Source organism: Octopus sinensis, linkage group LG4 (assembly GCF_006345805.1).
Source record: "Octopus sinensis linkage group LG4, ASM634580v1, whole genome shotgun sequence".
In the NCBI taxonomy this organism is placed as follows: domain Eukaryota; kingdom Metazoa; phylum Mollusca; class Cephalopoda; order Octopoda; family Octopodidae; genus Octopus; species Octopus sinensis.
In genome coordinates this window covers 71,632,405-71,644,204 of record NC_043000.1, presented here as the reverse complement: position 1 = coordinate 71,644,204, position 11,800 = coordinate 71,632,405, and the positions used below count along the sequence as shown (strand labels likewise).

At 37.4% G+C, this 11,800-nt stretch overlaps 1 long non-coding RNA gene across 1 annotated transcript; it reads right to left on the bottom strand.

Annotated features, from left to right (window-relative positions):
- Window positions 1–1,723: 1,723 nt before the first annotated feature.
- Window positions 1,724–11,582, bottom strand: LOC118763003. Its single transcript, XR_004998756.1, has 3 exons — window positions 11,461–11,582; window positions 2,134–2,139; window positions 1,724–1,733 (listed from the first exon to the last, which is right to left on the bottom strand). It is a non-coding gene; the product is annotated as an uncharacterized LOC118763003 (long non-coding RNA).
- Between the last annotated feature and the right edge of the window lie 218 nt (window positions 11,583–11,800).

Here is an 11,800-nt window from a genome sequence, read left to right as displayed (position 1 = left end):
GAGCAGTAAAACTGTTCTGCACGCTATTGTGCAATGTCCGAAACTATCGGAGTTGTGTGTTTATGTTGAACAGTTGCTGTCTTCCGAGTCAATTATAAAGATTGTTCCACCACCCTCTCTGAAAAGGGAAAGGAAGGTCTGTTTTCTCGCTGTAGCTGCGATTGCAAAAGAGGTTGTACGGAAGTCTCGCATGAAAGAAGTGACAGGCGACTTCATCTCCAGGGTCGGTAAGCTTCTTAGTTTCCCAACTCAAGAGAAAAATAAGGCAAGGGAGGTGGTACTTGCCACTAAGTATATACGAGAAAAGATGGAAGAAAGTGACATATATGTTGAGAGTGGATGTGCCATCTTAAGGGAGGCATAAGGGTTCAGTAGTGGAATGTGGACTGTGAGGTCATACCCGGGTATTATTTGATTCTTTCACTAAGAAATAAAAACTCGGATTTTTTGCGGGGAATCAAGTACCCTGACCTCATAATATGCTGCAAACCCCTTATTTTTGTTCGGAAAAAAGGGGGTGGACCGGATCCCCTCCCCATCATGGAATCATTGAATTTTTTGTTCGTTGAATGAATTCCGGTGACCTCATAATATGCTACAAAACCCTTTTTGGGTCCGGAAAACGGGGTGGGGTGAGAGGGAAGCCTCGGAAATTTCACCCCTACACCCATTGATCTTTACACCCGCACGATTTTCACTAAGAGAAAAAACTCGGATTTTTTGCGTGGAATCAAGTAGACTCACCTCTAAATATGCTGCAAACCCCTTATTTTTGTTCGAAAAAAAAGGGGGGGTGGAAAACCGGACCTTCCCCCTATCTCGGAATCATTGAATTTTTTTTTTTTTTTGAATGAATTCCGGTGACCTAATATGTTACAAAACCGTTTTGGGTTCGGATAACGAGGTGGGGTGCAAATTTTTTTGCTATTTCTTTCGTTACCCATTATTTTAGAGATGGAACTGGAGACAGTCAACCCCCACCCCAACCCCCTAAACTGACCTTTCCGATTTTTTTTCACCGGAATCCTATGTTTTCGATGACGGAGATTCCGAATATGCATAAAACACGTTTTCAAAATTCGATGCCAGTGCCTGCGGCACGTAAAGAGTACCATTCGAGCGTGATCGATGCCAGTACCATCTGACTGGTCCCTGAACCAGTGGAACTTGAAAAGCACCCAGTATACTCTCGGAGTGGTTGGTGTTAGGAAGGGCATCCAGCTGTAGAAACCTTGCCAGAACAGACTGGAGCCTGATTGCAGCCTCCTGGCTTACCAGTCCTCAGTCAAACCATCCAACCCATGCCAGCATGGAAAGCAGACGTTAAATGATGATGATCAGGATATACATAATTATGCTATTTGTTACACCATTCAAAGTTTAGGAAAACTTCGTCACTCACTCTCTCACTCCCCCTCTATCTCCCCTCCTTCTCTCTCCCTCTCTCTCTCTCTCTCTCTCTCTCTCTCTCTCTCTCTCTCTCTCTCTCTCTCCACACAAACATGAAATTCATTTCGGCGCCAAAAATCGCAAAGGGAAAATGCTTTAGTTTTTCAAATCTATTCTACAATCTGGGATTATTATATATATTATATCCAGTGATTTTAAGGGGTAGGAAAAAGATATTTTGTTTTAATATTATATTTTTACTTCGTTTCACACACACACATGCAAAAACTCTAATGTGTTTCTTTTTTTTTAGATGAATTTATCGTTCGTTGTCTCTCCACACACTTCGTTACAACTAACTTCTATAACCTCTGCATTTTCACTTATTCATTTCAAACTTATTCATTTCAAAATCTAGGTAATCAAATAGTCTTTATTGCTCATTAAAGTGGAAGGCAGTTGGTTTGGCACAATTATTAGGATCACTCTAAGTTTAAACTCCAAATGCTACAAGGTTAACTTTGCCCTTTATGCTTTCAGGATTGATAAAAATAAAGTACCAGACAATTTCTTGGGTATATAATATAATTGACTATTCCTTTACACGCAAATTTCTGACCTTGTTCAAGCAAAACAAAATGCAGAAATTACTGATGAATCTTGCTAAATCTATCCACATTATGACTGATTACGCTTCTATAATGATGCAAAGATATATAAAGATATTTCACAATGATTACTAACAGTTACCTGGTTTTTGTTCTGGTCTGCAAGATACTCAACTGTATTCATAAGGCATCTATTGTAATATCTATGTGTCAGATCACAATTTCAGTGGTTAGGGCAGCAGACTCGCAGTCATAGGATCGTGGTTTCGATTCCAAGACTGGGCATTGTGAGTGTTTATTGAGTGGAAACACCTAAAGTTCCACGAGGCTCCAACAGGGGGTGGTGGTGAACCCTGCTGTACTCTTTCACCACAACTTTCTCTCACTCTTTCTTCCTGTTTCTGTTGTACCTGTATTTCAAAGGGTCAGCCTTGTCACACTCTGTGTCATACTGAATCTCCTCGAGAACTACGTTAAGGGTACATGTGTCTGTGGAGTGCCAGCCACTTGCACGTTAATAAAGGAGCTGCGATGTCACTGGTGCCTAGCTGTATCGGCTCCTTTTCCTTTCCCTTGTATATCATCAGTGGCATGGAGAGGAGAGGCCGGTATGCATGGGCGACTGCTGGTCTTCCATAAACAACCTTACCTAGACTTGTGCCTCGGAGGGTAACTTTCTAGGTGCAATCCCATGGTCATTCATGACCAAAGAGGGTCACAACAACAACAACAAGTCACCACTCCTCAATAAAAAAATTCCAACTTGTCATTGCTCTGATGTTTCCTGTTCTCTGGAACAGACATTTCTGGTGATTATTAGCTTCATATCCTTTGACTCAGACTCTCCAAAGCCAAATTTTCCAGTGAGTGTTCTAAATTATATTTGGTATTTCTGTTTTCCAACACAATTGCATTTTTCACCTTAACTCTTTTATCAAATTTAAACCACATCGAATGGTCTTTATATTTCTGTCTTTCGCTTATTTCATTCTTTGGACTATGACCATACAGGGCCATTGACTTGAAGGATTTAGTTTAACAAATCGCCTCCAGGACTTATTTTTAAGCTTGGTATGTATTCTATCAGTATCTTTCTACTGAACAGCTAAGCTATGGGGATATAAACAAACTAACACTGGTTGTCAGTGTTTGGGAACAAACACAAAGACACAAATACACTCACATGCATTCATTCATTCATACATACTTAATGGCTGTCCACTTGTGACTGAGAAAAACCATTACTGACCTTTAGGAACATAGTGCACTCAAGGCTACCTTATACTTTATACTTGCAGCTCCGTTGGTGACTAGTGAGTCCTGCTCTTGACAAACATATATGATTGCAGACTAAGCTTTTCCCATTCATTACATTAGCAGTGCATTTTCGAGCAGCACACTTAAATTCTTCATGAAGAATACATGCTCTTTCAAAAGTATCGACTTCCCCCTTTACCTATTCCCTCCATTCATGGTGATGCTCTCCCAGTTAGCCTCCCACATTTTACAGGCCTTTAATGAGGACTTTACACAGCCCTTAAGTCACAGTCTTGGCTTCTGCCGGTGTTGCTTTCCACCAACAAGTTCCCCATATAGTATCTGTTGAGGGATTCTGTTATCATTCATTCTGGAGTTTTTAAGGTCCAGCCAACATTCAGAATGTGTCTCAGACATCTTTGATGGAAGCATTCAAGGACCTTTACGTGACGTTTGTAAAGGGTCCATGACTCACATGAGTAAAGGTCCTGTGATTTGGTGGTGATCACATCACACAATCCCTTCATGAACTTATTAGTGTAATCTGGGGGATAGTGCAATGCCTAAGAATTGGAAGGATGCAATTATTTTTCCTCTTTATAAAGGAAACAGAGCCAGAGTAGAGTGTGGAAACTACAGAGGTATTGCGCTACTATCAGCTGCTGGCAAGGTTGTGGCAAGTATTCTTCTTACTTGCCTGAATAGGTATCTTGTAAATGATGTCCTATCTGAATCTCAATGTGGTTTCCAACCTGGAAGAGGAACGATGGATATGATTTTCACACTGAGACAGATGCAGAAGAAGTGATATGAGCAGAATATGGATCTTGTCCAGGTATTCGTTGATTTAACCAAGGTCTTTGATACTGTGAATAGGGCCTCCCTATGGAAAATATTTGGCAAACTTGGATGCCCCGTATCAGTTTGTAACAATAATCAAATCATTTCATAATGGGATGGAAGCTTGGGTCAATGTTTGTGGTAGCATGGTCACACACACATTGCACACACAACAGGGCTCTTTCAGTTTCCATCTCGCAAATCCACTCACAAGGTTATGATTGGCCCAGGGCTATAATAGAAGACACTTGCCTGAGGTGATACACTGTAGAACTGGAGCCAGAACCATATAGTTGAAAAGCAAGCTTCTCACCACAAAATCAAACCTGCACCTAATACAGTTTTACAAATAATCTGAAATTATGCCAAAAGGCAATTTGGTGATAATTATATGTTTTTAAATGCAATATATTTTCACACTTTGATAGAAATGAAATGGAAAGATAATCACAGGTTTAAAGAATTGCTGTATTTTCTCAACCATTATGTTATTTCTTAGCAACAGCCATCTATAAAAGTAAAGTTATTGTTTGACTGTAATTGTCAATCAATATAATTAAAATAATTTTCATAATTGCAACAGCAAATGTTCATAATTTTTTTTTCAACCTTTGAAGTCTACTTCAGATTCTATGTTCTCTTAGAACATAGACCCAACATGTGTCGACCACATAATGACTTGGTTTCAGACATCTTCTGATATAATTAATTGTTCTGGTTACCATGCTTATTTACAGAGATTGAACCAACTATTGCAGATGAAAAAGCTATATTAATTCAATACAAGCATTTTAAGGCCCTTTTCCTTGCTTAGCCTTGTGGATCCCTGTGACATATATAGTTTGACCTGTCCTCAACATAATTTTTCTCTCAATCCTCTTACCTTCATCTTCTCTTCTATCATTCTTGGTTTTCCCCTTCTTCCTTCCACATTTGTTACCATCTCTCTTCTTACCCAGTCACTTTCATCCTTTCTCAGCACATGACCCAACCACTTCATCCCATTTCTCTTCACAATATTCATCACTGTGTTCCCATCATTTTCTGCAATTAGTTATCTTACCTCCACCTCACCTCAATCTTACTCCACTCATCCATTGAACCATTCCCATTTCATTACCCATGTCTCAACCCCATTAACCATAGTAATAATATTTTCATGCATGCATCATACACCTCCCTTCAGTTTCAGTGACACTCCCTTCCTCATTCCAATAGATTAGTTTATGACTTCGTACATATATTGCATTGACAAAGTGTTTGAAACTCCAGAATATCCATTAATGATAATACTGAAAATGACTTTTGAAAAGATGAGATGATAACATGTGGTGTGTTATAGTAGCTGAGTGGTCCATTGTGCAGCATTCATGAAACAACTCTCTAAGATGACAATTGTAACCTGAAAAATGAATTTCTTGTTTGGTACAGCTTATTTTCATGGCTGGCACAATTAAGCTATTGAACGAGCAGTGAAAATCATAGGAAACTAGAGAATTATAAAAGAGGTGAGTGCTATTATACAAACTTTAAAGCTTTAATATTATCATAAATCTTGAAAGAGCTCTATTTTTTATATTTTTTGTTTTTCTAGAGGTCTTTGTCTAACATAGGAGCATTATATTTCAACAATAAGCAATTTCATGTAGTAATTATTATATATAAATATCAATACGTGTGTGTGTGTGTTTGAAGACAATTGCAATACAGACTTTATAATAATCTCCTAAACTACAAAGATATTTTGATTCTTCAGCAATATCAGGAGTAGACATATTTCAGTTTTATTATGATCTCATCTGTTGCATTAGCTGTCGGATCTGGGATATATTCCGCTGCTTCATGAGGATTCGGAGATGGTCTGAGATTGACTTCATACCAATCCCAAAGTCAGGAAACCTCACCGCATTGTCCAATATTTCACTCAAAGTCATAAACTGAATGATCTTTTGCAAATGTTAAGAAAACAGAATGCATGCCTTTCAGCCAATCAAGTGATGCTGAACTGTTTGTGCTGAGTGGTTCCAAATTGTATGTTGCTGAAAACTTCAAGCACTTAAATGTTTGGGTGAGCATTTTGGAAGCAGACATCAAGATCAGGAAGGCAAGGACAACCTATCACAAACTAAAGAAGGTCTGGAACTCCAAATGTCCCAGGCAAATCAAAATCAATCTGTTCATTATAACTGTCAGATCAGTGCTATTATATGGCAGTGAAACATGGACACCGACAAAGAAATGATCAAATGTGCTAAATGGATGTTACATAAGGATGCTATGAATGGTCCTAAATGTGAAATGGCAGCAAGATATAAATGAATGCCTTTATGGAGGCCCGCGAAAGCTTGTGAGAAGATCAGGCAAAGACTACTGCGACTATCTGGATCACTGCATGCACTGCCCTGAATTGTTAACATCCAAATTAATGCTGGGGAACCTACTTCATGGTGATGTAAAAAGAAACGGTCGTCCCACTTACATTGACAACTTGATTGCAAACATTGGCCTGGAATGTATCTAGGATCTCAAGGCAGTAATAATGGACTGACAAGTGGGGCAGGTAGACTTTGTTGCTGTGGCTCAGGTTGAAACCCAGCCATAATAACAAAAAAAACAACATGATAAAGAAGTAGACTAGATGTATTTTTGTATATTCCTCAAGTTTCTACCTACAAATATGTTCAGAAGTTGTTGAAATTATCTCATATTACTCCAGGCTTCATAAAATAAGTTCTTCTAATGCACTGGTCCATATCAGTTGAGTTAACATATTTTATTGGTTTCAAATTTTGCCAGCAAATTTGGGGAGGGATTAAGTCAATTAAATTGATTCAATGCTTAACTGGTGCATATTTTATTGACCCCAAAGGGATGAAAGACAAAGCTGAACTTGGCAGAATCTGAACTTAGAACAACATGAAGATGGGCGAAATGCCACCAAGCATTTTGCCTGGCATGTTAACAATTCTACTAGCTCACCACCTTAGTTAATATTTCATATTATTATCATTTACACTAAACCATCCTTAAACTACAATCTATTCAAGAAGCCAAAAAGAATATATTAAAAACAACGAATGTAAAAAGCCTCAGCATTAAGTTCACTCTTCTTGAATATACTGACCTAATCCATTTTACAAACACCTCACACACCGCTCTGACTACCCTGTAATCTATGTTGTTGTCAAAGTGATATGTGATTCCATTGATCATTATTTCAAGTTTGTATATGTTAGACAGATTCTTAATCAGACTGATTAAGAACAGGTGCAAGCAATGAGATAAGAAAAGGAAACTGAGTTTTTGGAATCCATTGCTTGTTACAGCAAGGTAAGGGAATCAGTTTGGAGAATCAGTTGGTTACGACAAATGAAATTAAAGTTGAAAACGAACAACTGAAAGTGAATGAAAATGAATATAGAAGTAAAAATATACATGAAAGTAAATCCTATAGCGAAATATATTGGTTTCAAATTTTGGCCATCATCCCCAGTTCTCAACTGATGCTTATTTTATTGACCCCAAAAGGATGAAAGCCAAAGTCAACCTTGGAGGAATTTCAACTCAAAACATAAAGAAGGACGAAATGCAGCTAAACATTTTGCCCGGCTTGCTAATGATTCTGTCAGCTCACCAGCTTCTGTATGGAGAGATGTGTTAATAGAAAAATGAAGCATCTTTTATCTTTTACTTGTTTCAGTCATTGGACTGCAGCCATGCTAGGACATTGCCTTGAAGGGCATATGTATACACATGCACACACATACACAAAGGACTTCCTCAGAGTTTCTGTCTATGAAGTTCACTCACAACACATTGGTCAGTATAGAGATATAGTACAAGATACTTACTCAAGAGGCCATGCAGTGGGACTGAACCAAATTGAGTTGGTACTTATTTTTTATTTCTGATACTTATAGTATTAGTTACTTTTACCGAACCACAGGGACATAAACAAATCAACACCTGTTGTCAAGCAATGGTGGTGGTGGGTTGGTGGTTGAGATAAACATAGCACAAAGACATGCAAATATAAATACAAAACACACCACACATGCATGTACATTTATATATTCAGTCATTTGACTGTAGCCATGCTGGAGCATGGCCTTGAAGGGTTTTAGCCGAAATAGATCAACCCCAGGTCTTGTTTTTTAAGACCTAGTACTTATTCTATCAGTCTCTTTTGCCAAACCACTAAGTTACAGGAGACACACACACCAACACTGGTTATCGAGCAGTGATGGGATGACAAACACAGATACATAGATGTATACATATACATATATATGACGGGCTTCTTTCAGTTTCCATCTGCCAAATCCACTCATAAGGCTTTGGCCGGCCCAAGGCCGTAGTAGAAGACACTTGCCCAAGGTGGTGCACAGTGGGACTGAACCCAGAACCATGTGGTTGGGATGTATGCTTCTTACCACACAGCTATGCCTGCACCTTCACCTATATATATATATATATATATATATATATATATATATATATATATATATATATATATATGACATGGGCGATTCTGTCTTGTCTTGGGATTCGCGGTCAAACAGCTGGGTGGAATTGCATGAAAAATTACACAGATGTGTAGAATGATCCGGTGTTGATGCTGGGCTTTGTATTTTTTCATAGTTTCCATGGTTACCGAGATAATTTACTATAATAATACTCTTGTGTTTATGAATGAGAAAGGAAGGAGTGATAGCCGAATAAGGGAGGAAGGAGTGATGTCATGCTTGGTGGTGCACACTGAAAAAAATAAATCAAACAATGTTTCAACTTTGTGTGAATATATGTGTATGTAAAAGGGGGGTTATGTGAATGTGTGCGCATATGCAATGGAAGTGGGATGGTTCATCTTTGTTCACTTAGTATTTCGGTTTATTTTTTGATTTGGTTGAATCTTGGTTGCTTTTTTTTTGTTGTTGGTCAATTATTTTTAGCATTTTGACAGAAAAAAAGTCATTCTAAAATTGTTTTTTAATGTAAGCATGTCCAAACAAGTTGAATGCTTACACAGAGCAGGTTTTATAGCTACATCATCCAAACCGACCAGGTGAAAACGCGCTTAGCTGCTAGTATATATATTTATATATACATATTACATTATATAATTAGGGTTCAGTAAAAAAAAGAACTTTACCACACACCGAACTTTTAGAAATAGCAGCCAAAAGATTTTAGCTATTTCTTCTACTATAAGAAAAGTCTCCCAGACAATGTATACTCAAAAATAATTCACGTAGGTATAGAGGGAAAAATAACGAAAGATCACACGTATGTAAGATTACCTGAGAACACCGTTTCTGGATTAGTTGGATAAAGAGATGCTAGAAATACATACTCCTATCAACATTTCCGTCATCAGCCCAAGATTTCGTTAGGTTTAAATTTGAGAGCACTAAAAATCGAACATACCCGTCTGATATGAGTAATCCCAGACAAACCATCTTCGACCGATAGTACTAACAAATTCAAAAAGTAAAAATGAGGCTTTGCATTCTTCCCCTTCCACCCACATGAGTTATAGAGCAACAAATTCCTAGAGAGAGAACAGTAGTTCAATACACACGCACACACACAAAGGACTTCCTCAGAGTTTCTGTCTATGAAGTTCACTCACAACACATTGGTCAGCATAGAGATATAGTACAAGATACTTATTCAAGAGGCCATGCAGTGGGACTGAACCCCAAACCACATAGCTTCAAAGGATGCTTCTTAACCACACAGCCCTAGCTATAAAAAAATTCATCTAAAGTCATGAAAAAAAATTTAACTACCATATTCTCCAGCATACAAGACAAATTCTCCCAACCAAAATTTACAACCAAAATAAGGCAGGTGGTCAACTTACACCAAGACCACTTTGGAGAACCAAAATTTCTATGTAAAATACAACAGGATTTGGAAAGATAGTGATGATGTTTAAATGTTTACACTATAAACTACATTGATTTGTATGTTGGAATTTACTGTAATAAAAATGTAGGAAAGTAAAGATTATTTTTAAACAAGCTAGCAAAATAAACTATTTTTCAAATAAAAAATTCACTATATTGCTTTTATAGCAGTATAATTCTTCAATTGACAATCACTACTATCTCCATTCTATTGCACTTCTTCTAATAAATAATAAATTTAAGTGTGTCTTTGTATTGCTTTCCAATTTTGACACAAGGACAGCAATTTGGGGGGATGGATAAATCTAAGACATTGACCCCAGTGCTCAACAGGTACTTACCTTATCAACCCTGAAAGGACAAAAGTCGATCCCAGCATACTAACGATTCTGCCAGCTCACCACCTTAAAGCATGTCTTGATATTGATAAAACAACCACACCATTTGAGTCTAATTCCAATCACTTCAGTCTCAATCAGTAATCTCAAAGAACCAAATTTATGTAACTACTTTTCCTCTAATCAAAATGAATACACAGTAGAAACTGACAATGGGGTTTAGGCTTAACAACATAAGAACTCATAACCATCAACGGATGTTAAACGATGATGGTGATGAGTTCTTATGTTGTTAAGCCTAACCCCCATTGTCATTTTCTCAAGGGACTCCCACAAACTCTACATCGCCAACATTACATTAAATGTAACAACTGCATCTCCTTTAGCAAACTTCCAGCCTTCTTTAACCCTTTTGTTACTAACCTGGCCAAAACCGGCTCTTGCTCTGTGGTAAAATGTCTTGTTTTCATAAGTTTTGAATTAAAATATTCCACCAATCCTTAGTCAAAATTTACGTTCCTAACACTAACTGAATGATAACTAAGTTATTTTACTAAATTCTTTGTTATATTTAAAATAATTGAAAGAAACACAGATCATCTCAAAATAAATACAGTAACGAAAGGGTTAACTCATCTTTTACTGCAGAAATCAGATATATCCACTCAAAATTTCATTGTCCTTAACTGCAAATAGCTTTATTTATATACTCATTTATCTTTTGTTGAGGAAGTCATGTTTCAAATTATTTTTCATCTGATATTGAGGTCATGTGACTTGCAGAAGGAAAAAGACAATTTTATTTTTGGCAGATATTTAACATCATTGCTGGAAGACCCATGATATTTATCTTCACATCATATGTTGTAAGACGTAAATCTTAGGACAGCATGGTGACCAAAAGGATGGGATGGTCATCAACAAACACTGATATGCTAATACTTGACTATAACTGATGTAGCAGAGCTACATATTACATAGTAATATGTGAGTCAACCTGCACAGCCTCACTTTGATACAGTAGCCTCGTTCTGAGCTACACATTCGAAACTCTCAGTTCTTGCCAGGCTTTAGTCAGAGACACATGTCTTCTCTGCAGCTCCACGCTCAACAAACATGTCTATTCCCCTTGACACAAGATATATGGTTTGTAAATGAAGATATTTTATCACACACACATTCTCATAATGACTGTTTTCATTACATACTGTAATACAAATATTATATGTAACTTATTCAGTGCAAAAGCAAAAATCAAAACTTTCTTTGTACGCAAACACACGTTTTTGTATCATCCTCCATGCTTCCACCACAAAAGGTGAACACAGAATAAACAATATATTTATACACAAAAATGTCTTATTGTGATTCATACAGTTTTTCCATTTAACAACAGGCACTTGAACAGCCAACGACAGCCGCCGCTATACAGACATGCCAAACACTTTGAATTTTG